This window comes from Dermacentor andersoni, chromosome 1 (assembly GCF_023375885.2).
Source record: "Dermacentor andersoni chromosome 1, qqDerAnde1_hic_scaffold, whole genome shotgun sequence".
Taxonomy (NCBI): Eukaryota; Metazoa; Arthropoda; class Arachnida; order Ixodida; family Ixodidae; genus Dermacentor; species Dermacentor andersoni.
In genome coordinates, this window is record NC_092814.1 from 317,838,783 (window position 1) to 317,855,680 (window position 16,898).

The 16,898-nt window shown below is 46.5% G+C and overlaps 1 long non-coding RNA gene across 1 annotated transcript; it reads right to left on the reverse strand.

The window, feature by feature from the left end:
* Positions 1-5,921: 5,921 nt before the first annotated feature.
* Positions 5,922-9,224, reverse strand: LOC129380902 (uncharacterized). Its single transcript, XR_008609105.1, has 2 exons — positions 8,550-9,224; positions 5,922-7,245 (listed from the first exon to the last, which is right to left on the reverse strand). It is a non-coding gene; the product is annotated as an uncharacterized lncRNA (long non-coding RNA).
* Positions 9,225-16,898: the final 7,674 nt, after the last annotated feature.

Genomic DNA, 16,898 nt, shown 5'->3' on the forward strand with positions numbered 1-16,898 from the left:
GGCCTGTCACCAAGGCTACAGACTTTTGCAACGGTACATTCATGTCGCGACGACTTGGTAAGTCATGCCGCACCACGGACGGCTCATTTGTGCTACCAGGGGAGGCGCTGTTGGCGCCTTCGCCCGTGACGCCCGTGCAGTGCGTCAGCAGGTTCGCGTGCAGGACTGCTGGCCTGGCAGTGCTCGCTTTGAACAGCGTGAAAGGTGCACTCATCTTCGTAGTGCTGCAATACAGCTTACCCGTCGCCCACGAACTCGCAGCCACGCATGCTACGTTCCAGCAGTGTGCATTGAAAAGAAGCCAGAAATGTCCAGAGCCTAGCGGTCGCACTTCTTTACCATCATCACCTTCGCCAGCTACACCTCAGAACTCATTTTTCCGACAAGTAATGACAGGGAAAATTGATAATGAGAAGATAATTGACACAAATGTAAAGATGGGTTGGGTACCATTAGACAGGCGCTACCAAGTCATGACCACCAGCTGACCGTTACCGTTGAAAAGAAGCGTGTGCCGTCACTCCATTCTAGCGGTGCCAAACATTGGGGCAGCACTTGAGGGCTAACAAAGCTTGAAAAAAAATTGTCTGTGTGTGTGCGTGCGTGCGTGCTTTCAAGCTTTGTTAGCTTGAGGGCTAACAAAGCTTGAAAAAAAAATTCACGCACGCACACACGCGCACGCGCACGCGCACGCGCACGCGCACACGCGCACGCGCACATGCACACACGCACAGAGAGAGAGAGAGAGAGAGAGAGTTGGTAATCAGTTTGCGCAGGACTGGGGTAATTGGAGATCGCAGGGAGAGGCCTTCGTCCAACAGTGGACATAAAACAGGCTGATGAAGATGATGATACTTTCCGTATTCTTGTAAAGCTTGCATAAATACCAAATTTCTGTTGCAATAGCAGTGGACGTCTCTAGCATTCGAACGGAGCGACTCATTTTTACTGCCAGCGGGCGTCAGTCAGAACACGCGACCCCGCTGGAAGCCAGCCAGCCAGGAAGCCAGCCAGACAGCTAGCCATGCAGCCAGCCAACTGGTTTTTTAATCAGGCAGACATTGTGCCAGTCAACGAGCGAGATATTTGATTGTGTTAAGCGTTGGTAGTTACTGTCGGCCGCATTTAGGATCTACGAAGCAGCTATCCCGTAAAATTAAACGTGTATTATTATCAAACGCCCAGTTCCAACGCATTCAAGTTAGACAATAAGAAAAATCAAAGAGCAAATTGCACACTCCAACACACTTGAAGGTGGCGAGCGCCCGCAAATTAAGCCCGGCAATCGTCCTTTTGCTTCGGCAAGGAGTTTCGAAATTACCATATTTAACGATCACTTCTTTTGTCTGAAACTGCGAGTTTGCCCTGCGGAATAAAGCGGGTGGCTCATCTTGCATGTAGTCCCCTAAAGCAGAGTACTCGTACACGACACAGCGGATTTATTTGTTTGCGTGCAAGTGTTAACTCGATATTGAGAACTGCAGTGCTAACTTGGCATTGAGAACTGTCTCGTACACTCGTAAATTTCAGTTTAGGGAGGTAACTTACAAATAGGAGTTATTTTTTTTCCGTCGAGCCTGCGGCCCGTAAACTTTCGCTCACGGCTGTACATATGTACCTAGTTTGTTTCAGTGACCTTTAGCCGAGAACTATGACGCGGACCACCGATAAACAAATCGTAAATCGGCAAGGAACTGTCATGTATGCAATACGTGTCTTTCCCAATCTCAAGTTGATCTTGCCTGTCGATACAAGCTTGTTCGAACTGCCTGCGCAAGGCTAAGTGGGCGCCGGAACTCTGTCGAGCTGCAAGCTTCAATTCCGAAGGAATCTCTCTTCCTTTTCAAGAAAGAGGAACGTTTGCACATTCATTCATTCAATACAAGCATTGCTTATCCTTCACACAATAAAAACCTAAATGGAAACTGAAGTTTTTGAAAAACTAAGTGATAAAAAATGATGCCTCAAAAAAAAAATATTTAGAGCAGTGAAATATCTGCTTCACTGCATAAGTAGAGACAAATAGAAACTTCGCGCAACTGCAGATAATTTTCCGGGGGACATTATACGTTACACAGAATTTAACCTTCACGGAACCGGCGATATATGTAAAGAAAAACTCCACTTTCAGCTACCGCGGCTGTGAACACAGAGAGAAAGTAAACTTTTGAGATCATTTGAAATGAATCAATGAATTAGAAACATCTTCATTTTGAGTACAATATATAGAACGTGTCTCAGGCACCAAGTTTAAAAAAATACTTATTGTGCAATTAAGAAAAAGTACATGCACGCCGTTTAGAGTCTTGTTGAGAAACCAACAAAAATCCCTTAGTCTCTTACATCCAATTGGTCAAATCAAAGTATCAAATTTCTATCGCTCGCTCTAAATGTCAAGATGTCAGTAGAATCGTAAGAAACGAAAGCAGTGTCCGTGGTGTCCTCTACTTATCATTGCCGTGTTTATTTCCGCTACAATTACTCCTAATGAAAATGAGCCGTATTTACATTTACCGAAAAGCGAGAAAGCCTGCGTAATGTGAAAAGTACTACGTGATCATGCACTCGCACGCGCGTGATAGCAGCGTCAATAAGCGGGCTCAGTGGGTAAAGCCAGATGAACAAAGTTTTAATCTATAACAAGTAAAGTTAGCACTGCATACGGAAGTGTCCTATTTCTGTCTTCAGTTCGCGATCTCTTGCCTAATTATTAATGCGAAAACACTGTATGTCCCGTGAGGCACAAGAGCCGGCGTTCCAGGCAACGAGTGGTACCAAAAGACATCAGCATGAGTGACGTCATCAGCATCTTGTATGACATCAGTAGAAATGCAGAATTAAAATTAGAGCAAGTTAGAGTGAAGTGTCTTAAGAGGGAGTAAAGTGAATTAAGGTGAAGTAGTGTGAATGAAGGTGAAATAAACTGGATTAAGGTACATTCAATTTGGTTAAGGTGGTTAAAAGTGCAATAAGGTAGATTAAGGTGGATTAAGATTGGTACAAATTAAAGGTGGAATAAGTTACACTACTGAGAATTAAGCTTGGTACAAATGAGAGCAAGTTGGATTCAAGTGGATTAAGTCTGGCACTAATTTGAGCAATGTTGACCAGGGGATATTAAGGTTGAGATGTGAATGAGACGTGACAATGTATGATGTCACGTATCAGGAAATAATTCGAGAAGTCGTAATGCTTTGACAATCGTATCGTCGTTATGATACCTAAGTCACTGTTAACTTTTTTTTCATCCAGGCTGTTTAGATGAGTTCCGCAACGATTTTCTTGCGGTGGCGAAATGCGCCGTCGTCGACGACCATCAACTAAATCAAACGAAAAGCGCGTCCGAGCTTCGAGTTTGCTTTGAAACGTAATGACAAACGACTATAAAATAAAATTTACCTTGCGTATATCTCATTCGAATGGACGATGGCTTACATGCCTGTTTCTTTTCACCTGTTATTCGGAAGTTTTGCTTCTCTGTCGACATTATAACGGCTCAACCTTGGATGTCAGCTGAGCCTTGGTGCAAGTGCGGTGGCGCAAGCTGACGCCGTGGTGCTGTAACGCAGCCTGTGGGTCAGTAATCTCTAAGCACAGCTTCTCTTATGCACAAGAATGATGAAACATAGGAAAGAATGCAGGTTGCAAACGTGATAACAGGTTTAATACACATCCGCTATGAAACAGCCACCAGACTGCTCTCAAACGTGGGTCTAACAGGTCCTGCGTTCTGGCCGAAAGCAAGCTACGACTCAGAAAGCAGTGCCCTAGTGCTTTCAATGGGTGGAAAAACTCAATCACACAGCTTTGATGCATCAGTTGCCAGCGTGAAATGCTTATGTGAAGGGTTCTTTTAGAGCTTTACCCGTATGGCGCCAAAGACGAAAACTGTGGCATGATTTTGTGTCTCCTCGCCGCTACAGGTGCAATCGGAAAATTGCTTTGAAGAAAGTGACACCGCTTATCTACCTCGGCCACCACCTGCAAATCGCAAGCGATCACCTTCGGCGTTCTTTGAAGTGTGTAAACACACACAGCTGTTGCTGCTGCAGCCTTTTCATGGCGTTTGTTTCCTGTGTAGACCCGCAGACACACCAGGGCGGCCCTTCGTGTGATGAGATGCAGGCCGAGAGTTTGATTATGAAAATTGGTGGTATCCTTCTAACAGTGGAGAAACGCTTAAATGCCCGTGTAGGTTCGTTTGTGTGCACCTTAGAATCAAGCAGCAGTTAAGAGGAAGCTTTAGCTCGGGTGCTCCTATCTATGTACATGTAAAAGGAGAATTCGTTTTTCTCGCCAACCACTGCACGAAATTTGACGAGGTTTGTTGCATTTAAAAGAACTTAAAATCCAGTGACTGTTGGTTTTCTAATTTTTCATCTAGGTCGTCAATCTTTCATTAAAAATTGGCAAATATCGCAAATTTAAAAAAAAAATCGAAACTGAAGTTCACAACTCTCGAACTCAGCAATAAAAAATATCAGAATTATGTGAATTGCATCTAATAGTATATCTAAAGCGGACGAATTTGATGTGTTAAACTTGAATCTCGAAAAAGTTGGTAATATGGAATTACAAATTTTGCAGAGCCCTTGTACTCAACGTAACAAATGAAAGCACAATATAAATTGACATATCGAATTTGTCAGCTTTGAATGATCTAATGGATGCCGTTTACAGAACCGCGATATCCGTTCTTCATGCAGAGCTACTAATTTTTAAAGTTCGTGCTTCTATTTTTTTCGCAATTTTGAATTTTTCAGAACTAACAAACTTTAACAGACCCTAAATCGAAATTCCGCTTCCAGGAGACTCTAGAACTTAACTTTTCTTAAATGCAACAAATTTAATTAAAATCGGTCCAGGAGTTACCTCAGAAAAACGTTTTTGGGTTTTGCATGTATTCGAATCGGCCGCGTCGGAGTGGGGCCCGAGCTAAAGCCTCCTCTTAAGTATTAATCCGCATGCCTCACATTTTCTGCCTCATGTCCGAACTACAGTTAAGACAAAGCTCCAAAAGTTATTGCAACGATTCGCCAACTGATGCTTTTGAAAATGAAGCAAAGGAGCTTAGACCTGTAGTAGGGATGTCGATAGATCACCGCCATAAATGAAAACTCTAAAGTAAAATAGGACACCGCAAGTTTATCGCAGCACAAGTAAGAAGATCACCAAGTTCAACTATAGGCCTTACAAAGTAGTGACGGTCAAACTACCCATGTGAGCGTGTTTATCGGTTCATCACACTCTCAATCAAGTTGAAGAAGAAAAAGAAATCATAGAAATTTTTCTCCTGTCGATGCCTGTTCACTCGTAAAGATCAGCAATCGATAAGGTCTCCTCGGGTTTTCGGGCAGGCGTGCCCGTATAATTGCGAAGATCACTCGCTGTGACGTCACGACGAAGTTTTGTCGTCACTTTCCATCATATTCTCGTCTAAGCAGCATCCCCACCTAGAAGTACCGAAACAACAGATTCCTTGTTCAAGACATCTCCTCCAACGCCAATTATCTGACCAGTCGAGCTTGTGTAAGACTACATCGTCTGACTGCATGCGATATTAGAGCTTTGAATACACCGTTAATCGACGGCGGAGTACAAAGATCTTGCCGCAAATAACACTTAAAGTAGTTTGCGAAGGCTTGAACACTGCGAACAATAACGTTGTCCGGTCATTTCAGATGTAGGGAGCGCGCAGTACTACAGCGTGGTATACGGCCGCCACGAACGTCGCCTTGAAGTCGATGGTTTCAGCAGCCGAACGGCAATTATAGAGAGAAGAGAATCGAGGTTGGCTCCATAATGTCAGAAACCACTCCAGGAGCACAATATTGAGGAACACCAACTGTATTACCACAATAAATAAACAAATAAATGAACAGCCAGTAAAGTCTTAAAACAATGGGTTAAAATCTAAAATAGTTAAAAGGTAAAAAGTTAAAGGTTACACAGTTAAAAAGCATAAAAATTAAAACATTTCGCAGAGCCAATTTCATTAAGGAGTAAGGACATCAAAAGTTCGATAAGCTCATGTCCCACACATGGGAAGTGGCAAGGACCATCCAGTAGTGCAGTACACATTCTGCGAGGATGAACGTTAGCGTGCTCTTTTGACACCACCGTCCATTTCTCTATCGTTGAGCAAGAGTTCGAACTTCGTCTTTCCGTGTCGGAGGAAACCATCATTTTTCGGTGAGGCAATACCTATATGGAATTCTAGGTGAAAGTGCAGCAATGAGTCATCATAGCGGTCGCAGAAACAAGGCATGGCACGGGAAGTAAACGAACAATGCTTGTGTATTACACTATCCCACACGCTCACGTGCCAAAAAGGCGGCGAACACCTGGAGTCCACCAGCAACCCGTTAAACTCGATCTCCACAGTGAGAGCAGGCCCACACATACCCCAGCCCTTCAAGATAGCAACAGGAAAGTACGCGTTCCTCATGTGTCACACCATAATCTAGGCAAACTTTTTCCTCGATCCCTGCCGCTGAATGATTACGTCACAGTTTTCCAGGATCAGGACATAAAGCACTCTTCCAATTTTTCTAATCCGTGTGGCTGTCATTGATATCGCGCTGGTTAAATGCCGAACGCCACCGTACAAACTCTTACAATGAGTAATTACATAATTACATGATTGGAATCAGGCTTCGGGGAAGTTTGCCGCGAGTGTTCCAGGTCGGCTAAGTGTTCGAACCTTAGAAGTATCAGCGCCTTTTCCGCGTGCAACGACAGCGACGACGACGTGCTGGCTTCTTCCGTCGCGTTTCTCAGAAAAGTCAGCTGGTGCGACACGGTTAATGAGATCGTGGTGGTCATTTGAGCCCCGTCACCCTTTAAAATGTGAGATCGGATGCTCCGATATCACGAGTAATCCCTGCGAATCTAGTTTCCTGGCTTCTGACTTGTTCTGTAAGCTCATTCAACTGATTCTGAATCACTGGCAGCAGCCGGTCATGGTTGGCGTCCCCCAACACCGTCTTCAGGTCTTCAAGGGCAGCGTTCACGTCTTCAAGGGTCAGAGCTGTAGGTTCCGAGGACGGGCACTCTGTGATCGCGGCAGAAACACGGGCAGTGCATCCGGCCACGTAGTGCGTTGACAGGTCTTTGTGCTGGACTCCCTCGCCCCGTCGCAAACACTCCACGGCGTGAAACGTGCGTTCGGTCTCGTAGTGTTCCAGTACACGCTCCATGGTGCCCGTGTACTCGCAGCCGTGCGCTTCGTTTCAGCAATACACCCTAATAGAAAAAAAAATAAACAATTTTATGAGTGGACAAGTTGTTTTTACTAAAGGCGCGTTGTATCGCTGCCCCTAACATTTAGAACATACTTTTACATGAAGTCTCGTGTGGACCAACGTACACATGTAAATATGTTCGAAATCTCCAGGCAGTATCTGTCGCTGCCTAAACATTAAAGACGCATCAAACATAAATATTTGCTCAAGGTGAATGACCTAATTGGGCTTCTGATATGAAGATAGCCACTGTTACATAAAAGGCAGGATTGATAACCCAGAATCGAGGAAAAAGCTACCATACTTCATCTATTTCAGCTCCCAGCTAATCTACGGCCACACCAGCATTCTTGAGTATAGTGGAGACCGCTATCTTATTGTTTGCTAGCCTACTTCACAAATAAATGCGGTCACCCGCGACGGGCCTAGGTCACTGTTATGGAGTGGCTGGTTGGGGAAAAGGGAGGCCTGCAGTGGCTCAGGAATAGACTCTTAGAGTAAGAATTTGACGTCGGAATGTAACGTCGAAAGAACGCTATTGTTTATAAGAATCACTAGTAAATATAATTTTGTGATATCCCCAACTTCCTTTTCTCATGTTTCATTGCGAATTTCAAGAGAAGGAAGATTATTGCTTGAACAGATAGTGAATTTTTGCACTAAAGGAAACGGACAAATTTTTTCTTGAATTTCGCGTCGAAACGTCAAAGCGTATACTTTAGTTCGTCACCACAGATGTAAAGTATTGCCATATTTCTTTTTACTTATCTCTTCTGGACTGTCACACTAAGAAATAAAAAAAATTAAATATTGGGGTTTTACGTGCCAAAACCACTTTCTGATTATGAGGCACTCCGTAGTGGAGGACTCCGGAAATTTCGACCACCTGGGGTTCTTTAACGTGTACCTAAATCTAAGTACAGGGGTGTTTTCGCATTTCGCCCCCATACAAATGCGGCCGCCGTGGCCGGGATTCGATCCCGCGACCTCGTGCTCAGCAGCCTAACACCATAGCCACTGAGCAACTACGGCGGGTACACTAAGAAATTAGGAAATATCGGGTTCCCACAGAATGTTTCACATGAGCCTACAGTGAGTTGCTGTTGTTCTATTGTGTTAGTTTTAATGGACAGTATAAAGGAACCTTTAATCAAGGTGCATTAGTACATAAGAGTTCGGCAATATCAAAACGGGCACTCCTATCGTTACGTATGCACACATGCAGTAGGGCAACTATTGCTAATGCGTAATTCGCTTTCCCCGTTCAAAAACCGAACGACTAAAATTGTTTTTCTTCTTCCTCACCTTCAAGGTGCTCGCTTTCCTGGTAGGTAATTCATAACCAAAGCACTCCGCTTCTTCGAATGGCTCTTGATCCAATGGACACTGCCCAACGCCCCCTTCGAAAATGGCTGCGTGGCAAGACAGGCACAGAGCGTTGACCGCACGGCAACAGCATGGTACGTCTTGGGATCACGCGGCAGCGGCCGCATACACGTGAATTCGGCACCTCGCCGTCGAAGCGCGTCGGTCGCCAATTGACGCTGGCGACGACGTGGTCTTGAAAACGGTACACCCGTCCCTGTCCATGATCCGGTATGCCGTTGTCCTCAGGCACGAGTCCTACTCTCGCACAAGAGCGCAGTGGTGTTTCATCGAGCTTATGACTACCGAGTGTCTGATGCACTTTGGCTAAAGTAGCAACAAAGAGAGATAAAGTGGTTCCTGCAACCACTATCGCGTGCAATGCCTAGCACTTATCGCACCTTTCCAACGCTGGTCAGAACAAGTGTTTGGTTACCATCGACGATGGCCGTTCGTTATAAGTACCGCGGATTCGGCAGCAGCAGGTGCATATACATTGAGCTTGTTCCATTATCACGTGCCGCCGTCCCGCTATTCGCAATGGCTAAGCAACTGAGAAACGACGGGAAAGTGACTGATTTCTTATCGTCGACCGGAATATCGCGCGTCGTGAAGAAAGCTTCCACTTGTAAGATAATATCACCGTAACAAGAAACCAGTTACAGGAATGCATGACGTAATAGCTCTGCGAAAACCCGCAAGGTGGAGAGAAGCAATTAATAAAGGGAAAATTAGACATTCAGCCAAACGTAGCGATTGCTACAAAGGAAACTCATACGGGTTCCTCAATAATAAAAAGCCTCGCACTTAAAGAAAATTCCTTCCCGGTCCTGGATCAGGACATGCGTGCATGCACCCGGCCGTGCACCAAGTCCACGGCCGGTACACGGGTGTTCTTGCATTTGTCCCCCTTCGAACTGCGCTCGCCTCGGCCAGGATGGGCGTTTTGTTAAAGTAAGTAAACGAAACAACACCTTATTTTTACCGGAAGCTTGACTGCGCTTATCTCAAAACTGGTGGTGTTCTCAAAATTCGCAGCAAGCGGATGAGCCCTTGAAATAACGCGCTTCAATTCATGTATTGGAATATATGCGATAAACTAATTAATCGAACACTGATTAAGTGAAACTTTCTTAGTCCATTATGCGCATTGGTTTACCGTTTAAGTAATGTGTACCTCTTCCTGTATTTCAGAGCAGTAAGTACATTTCTGATGAATTCATCAGACGATTTAAAAAAATCAGTTAACGTTAAAATAAAACACGCAGTATAATGTCGTGTTCTCCCGCTATAGCGTCGCATTCTGTGGGTATCAGACATATGCGCACACGTGGCTCGGATCTGTGAGTCTGGATGACGTGGAACACACCAATCAAATTTCCAAGCTCTGAAGTAGCGCGATCGATTCTGCATCCGGTAGCCGAGCTGTCCGGACCGTAGCGTCATGGCCTCTTCCGGGGCAGCGACAGCGGCCACTTTTGGTCGCGGAAACAGGCTTACCGAAGATGATAAGGAATACCCGTTTATTTCGCCTCAACTGCCGAAAGGACGAGTTGAGATTAACACCGTGTTTTTGCACGGTGATGTACGTGCGAGACCATACAAGGTCGATTTCAGGGACGCTCTACTGCCGACAGGCCTGTTGCCTGACGTGGTATGCATAGGGGCGTACCAGATAAGCCACGTCTGGGCGGTGACCCTGACTGATGCCACTGCCACAAAACGCCTTATCGCCTTCAAAGAACTGCAAATGAAGGGACGTCGGTGCGTCATCGTAGACCCGCAGGACCAGCAGGTGAAGCTTAGGCTTCACTGGCTGCTGCATGGCGTTGCAGACGAGTACATACGACGGCGTTCATGGCTTTCAGCAAGGTGGAGGAGGTAAGCCGGGAAAGGTCTTCGCGTCCATGGCATGGGCGACAAGACGTTGAACCACCAGGACTGTGCTCCTCAAGCTAAAAAGCGGCGTCAAAGTGGAGGATCTTCCTCATCAGGTCCGCGTCGACGGATAGTTGGCCTTGGTGGTCATCCCCAGTCGACCCATGCAGTGCCTGCGCTGCCAAGGCACGGGACACGTCCGCCGTGAGTGTAACGTCCCGCGCTGTGCCAGGTGCAGACGTTTCGTCCACGTTGACGCTGACTGCGTCAAATCCTACGCCGCCGTGACAGGACCAGCAGCGAGTGACGTTACTGCTGAACACGTCATGGACGTGGTGGAGACGGAGGACGCCGCCAAAGGAACCGGAGACTTGGTTTCGACAGCGACACTCAGCGGCTCATCGACCACCGGCGCGGAAGGCACGGTGGCTGAGGCTGCCGAGAAGACGGGCAAGGCGGCACTGGTCCTGCCTGCAGTGAGCCTTGCTACGGGGGGCGTTAACGAAGACGCACCCGACAACGACACGACGGCAATGCTGCAGGACAAGGAGGTCAACGATGGTGAGCGGACTAGGACTCTCGGTGCGCCAGTCAAGCGCCCCCACGACGAGACCAAGGACAGGAACGGTGGTGCGACCAGCACCAGCAAGGGGCCGCCGGCGAAGGCGCCTTAAGGTAGGCGGATGGGCTACAAGCCAAAGCCTACTGTACATACCACCTGAAAAGAAGCCTGAGGGCAAAGTGGCCTTGCCTAACGACACCAACAAGCCGGGAGGTCCCGGGGGCGGCTAGCCGAGGGCTAGTCGGGAGCGGTAGGAACCATGCTCCGGGCCTACTTTTCTCTTTAGTTCAACGTGGCTGAAATACCGTCCCTTAGTATTGCCACATTAAACGTGAGAGGGTTGGCGGCAAAGTCGGGTCCTACGGTTGGTCAGTGACCACGATGTAGATGTACTAGACGTCCAGGAGACTAGACTAAGGTTGACGGAGAGGAGGAGACCGGGAGCATGGTGCGCCGTTTCACGACTAGGTATTTGCGGTGGTAAACCATGCGGTAGGCATGGCTGGGGGGTGCATTCTTTTTATGAAGAAGCTGCCTGGACTGCACATTCAAAGTATTTTTTCTTGCCAGTCTGGAGTGAGTGTTTCTTGTGATATTGTTCTGTGTGATGTTGAGTTCCGCGTCATATTCGTATATGCGCCGAATTCAGAAGATGAGCGTGCCCTTTTCTTTTCGAACTTCTCGCAGTATGTTCGATGCGATAAGCGTGTTATGCTGTTAGGAGACTTTAGTTGTGTTATGAGCGCCAGAGACAGTCAATAATTCCGGTGTGCGTGACAGCAGCAGTGAACTGTTATCAAAACTAATTAGTGAAAATGAACTCGTTGACGTTTTTGAGTGTCTGGAAGGGGCGTGTGAAGTGCCTTTTACACGTTTTCAAGGCAGCAGCCATGCGCGATTGGATCGAATGTACATTTGGTTGGATACAATTCCAAGATGCCACGGTTATTGTGCAGTACCCGTGTCTTTCTCAGATCACTGTATGGTAAAATGTAAAGTTGTTATAGGGAAACGGAAACATGCATTTAATTGAAAGATGAGGAAAATGAATGCCTTGTGACAAGTCCTTATTAAAGGCGGTAGTATGTGCGGTTAATTAAGTACGCAGTGATGTAGCGGGAACAATCGCAGAGAAGTGGGAATGTTTTAAAGAAAAGGTTAAAATTAAAGCTATAGAAAGGTCAAGTTATCTCAAATTTGAGATGGAAATGGAAGAAAAGGGTTTACGAAGACTGCTTCAGCAGCTGATAACGCTTGAATGCAGAGAGCCTGGTGTGTACAACGACAATGTGCGAAACATGAAAGAAAAGCTTGAACACTTCGACAAAGAGCGTTATCAAGGTGCGATCGTGCGAGCACGAGCAGATGCATTTGCGGCGGAGGAGACGCCCACTAAAAGGGCGCTTGGACTAGAGAAGGCGCATGGACGACGAAACCATGTCGATCAGATTTTAATGAACGGGGTTGTTGGCAACGAGAGCATAGGACGCGCCTTCTTTCAGTACTATCAGTCGCTGTTTACATTTCAGGCAGCGAATGTAGAAGGTTTTATAGCCGATTTCCTTCATCGGATGCCGAGACTGGGAGATGACGCCAAAGAACGATTAAAAGGCAACATTACCCAGAAGGAAGAAGAAAAGGCAATCGGCGATTTTAACTCGGGCAAGTCGCCTGGGCCCGATGGATTCTGTGCAGGGTTATATAAGGCTTTCAAAAGAGAACTGGCCCTATTATTAGCAGACGTATTTAATGACGCGTACGAGAAGAAATCATTGCCGCCTTCCTTTGGAAAAGCGCTCACCATACTAATACCTAAGACCGATGAAATAGACTCAGATTCGTGTCATCCTATCACTAACAAACATTGATTACAAGATCTTTATGAACCCGCCGTGGTTGCTTAGTGGCTATGGTGTTGGGCTACTAAGCACGAGGTCGCGGGATCGAATCCCGGCCCCGGCGGCCGTATTTCGATAGGGGCGAAATGCAATAACACTCGTGTACTTAGATTTAGGTGCACGTTAAAGAACCCCAGGTGGTCCCAATTTCCGGACTCCCCCACTACGCTGTGCCTCATAATCAGAAAGTGGTTTTGGCACGTAAAACCCCATTATTAAAAAAAGGGATCGTTATGAAGATTTTAGCTACCAGACTTCAAGGCGTTATCAAAGAAATTGTCGCAGGTCACCAAATTTGCCGCATCAAAGGACGGTCAATCTTTTTCGAACATCCATAAGATGCGGTGTGTACTCGAGTGCTGTGACGTCACCGGTGACGGCGTTGCAGTTCTTCAGCTCGATCTGGAAAAGGCGTTCGATTGTGTCGCTCACGTTATTTTGTTTGCCATCTTGGATCATGTTAATGTCGGTTCCATCATCACTGAGGGCGTGGCCTTGGCGTACCAGAATTGCACAACAGGATTAATTGTTACTAAGTCTCTGGGGGCCCCCATTAACATCATGCGTTCAGTGCGCCAAGGCTGCCCCCTCAGTCCGCTGTTATTTGCTACCTACGTAGAAGCAATGCGTGAAGCAATTAACGAAAATGACTGAATACGTGGTTTCAGATTGGCAGCGACCGAAGTGAAGTTGCTCGCATATGCAGATGACATTGCAGTGTGTTGCACTGACAAATCGAGTCTATCGGAAACAATATCTGTAGTTAAACATTTCTGTGACGTAACGAGTAGCAGAGTAAACTGGGGCAAATCGCTAGGCTTGTGGCACGGGAATGGGTTTCTGCACCAGACAACTTCACGAACGCCAACTGGGTCAAAACACCGACGAGGTATCTGGGTGTGCCTCTCGATAGCTACAATAGTAGCAGTGAATATTGGAGGAGCCAAGCCGATGAAATGAAAGAAAAGGCAGACAGGTGGAAAGGTACGAAGCTGTCTATTTTTGCAAGGGCGACAGTCTGGAATATGTTTTTTGTCACTAAGTTATATTATGTCATGGGGGGCAAGCATTGTATTGTTCGAGAGGAAATGTGTAAAGGCTGCACAGTGTTTGCGGTTTTCCTCTGGGGTTCAACTTGGGAAAGGTGCAGCCGAACAAATTTGTTCATAAGAGTGAAAGACGAGGGTGCGGGTTTGGCGCATCTTCTTGTTAGACAACTGGTAAACCCATTTTTGTTTTTTCGCGATGTGCGCGATCCTTTTCTGCGCACCATATGTCAGCTCAGGTTGAGCGGCGCTTTGCCGGCACATGTTGTTAGTACGGCAAGCGTGACCGGATCACTTCGTGGCTACTTTAAGGAAGTGGTCGACAGTGTAAGATTTCTCTCTGTTCGATTTTCAATGAATTGCCTTTGTGAAGTGAAAAGGAAAACATTATACAAAGATGTGCGTGACATAGTTTTTCCAGTGCCGTTATACAGAGCCATGTACAGTGGAGGGCCATGCTTTGATGTACTTAAACGGGTAAAACGCATGGAGGTGCCACCAGGAGCAAAAACCTGTTTTTTTAAGCTTCACACCGGAACGCGCTCCGTGAAGACTTTCATGGAAGAACAGGGTTGTATCGTACCATGGGTATCCCACTGCTTGATCTGTAAGAAGCCGGAAACTATAGATCACGTTTTCTTGGAATGCTGGGAGTTTTTTTTTCTGGGGCGTCTTAAAGCGAACTCTGAAAAGTGTTACCGGTGGACCCCCAAGGGATCAGGTATTTTACAATTAAGGATGATGACGGAGTTCCATATGACTTTATTATGTTGAACGCTCTCCACTGTTTATGGCGGGCTCTTATGGCAGGGTACTATTGCGATCCTGACGCTAGGCCCGCTCGTGTTTATTTCAGAGAATGCATGTCACGATTTATTGAAATGCAGAAAATACAACAACGTGTTCCGGAATGGCTGTGGAGGCTAGAACCTCTGACAGCTACTAAGGAATATTAATTTGACAACGCCCGTACAATATGAAAAGACGGCTTTGTTGTATGGTTTGACTCGCTTCTTTCTTTTCTTTTTGAATGTATTGAATTTGTGATACTTTAATGTGTGCTAACTGCACGTTCTGTCGAAGACCGGCGATAAATAATAATAAAAAAAAAAACAAGCAGCGCGATCACGCAATCATTCGTGCGCTCTACTCCTCACTTATCATTTACGGAGGGTCGCGGGTTCGATCCCCAGCGGGAAGTTGGAAGCGCGCTTGGCTTTTGCTGCGCAATATGACAAACCAAGAGCTTATCAGAACAAGGTAATTTTTCAAGGGAGGTGTAATGGAAAAACAAAGGCTCAGCAAACCGAGATTTAAGCTGTTGCTGTAAATCACAGCGCTGATAAACAACCAATGAGATTCAATACATAATCTGGCGCACGACCTAATTTTTTGGGGCAGCGTCGACCGACTAAACCTTGACTGGAGAGAAACGTTATGTCGGAAAGCTCACTCGCGACCACAGAAAATGACCCGAGAACTCGAGAAATACTTCAGTGCGCATAGACCGTGCACGACTTCCCGCCAACGCGTAGCAGGGCGCTTCATTTCGCCGCAAGTGATATCCTGTAACAGTGGTTTGTTGGGCGAGTTAGTATATCTTTTTCGTAAGGGCATGCGGAGTTTGCTGGCAATGCGGGGAGGGCGTGCTGGTGACTGACAGTGGCAGTGGTGGCCGACGTTCCTTGTGCAGCGTACACACTAGGAACGTAAGCAGCATATTCCCGAATAAACGACCGAGTGCTTGGCAGTCTTTATTCGACGTTCGCACGTGCTTGCCTGACAATATGTATACTCAGTTGAATTAAATTTCTGTAGCGATTTGGTTTTCTATAATGTTCGCTCGCATGTCATATAAAGAAAGGCAGTCGAGACCGAGCGCTTAAGGCGATGGACTAGAAATGCATTGGAGTCTCCCCGCGGAGGTTCTAATCCTGTTCACAACGAGATTTTTGTTACCGACCCTCTCTTTTGTCTTGAGCAATTTTGAAGGTGAAGCGGCTCTTGTGCATATAATTAGATTTCACTTTAAGTATTACTCATCAAAAGCCGCAGTTTAGGAGAAGCATCAATGGCGATATAAAAACATCGATCACACGAATTAAGGTTCGTAGTTAGAATATAAAAAGACATTATAAAAGGATGAATCATTTTCTAACTTGCCAAAGAGTCATGGTGGGACGCGCACAGAGACAAAGATAAACCGATGATAGTCACGCTCCTGAAGACGCCAGCGTAGTTTCAACACACTCTGCCGCAACGCCGGCATGATAAGGTGCGCCGGCAGTGGAGAGTGAACGCTTCGTGCGTCCTCTCGCTTCACCACGTCTCTGAAACGTCGATTACGCGACCTGCAACGGTAGGAGCGCCGAAAGATGGCGCGCACAAAGCCACCAACAATTTCGTCTCGCCCTTCAGTTTGCAACTCCGTGCTGTAATCACTTGCAACATACGGCGCGCAGGACGCGTACGCATTGAATAGAGAAGCCAGCGCGGACTGCGATGCTCTCCTCCCCTATTGCCCGCTCTGTCGTGTGACTTCCAAAATATGGCGCGCAGGAACACGGCTAACATCAAGCCACCATCCATCTCACCTCACATTCGCGAACTTGCCCTCGCACCCGCAGCCATGCCCTTGCAGCATATCTTGCCGCACACGCAGTGACCGCTAATTCTTATCGCACTTGGACTTTATACGGAACATCAAGCGGGCACGACAGGCGTCTGAAGTGTCCATATATAATATCTATGACTACAGTAAAAAGAATGGACTCTCCATTCCGGCCCTGTGAAAGTGGCAATCCAGCGGAGCTGTTAAAAACCACCACCACTGCAAGTACTGAGGAGGGTATGCAATGCTTTATTGCTCAGTTCATCCTGCGGCGCATTATTCAGCCACAGGGGC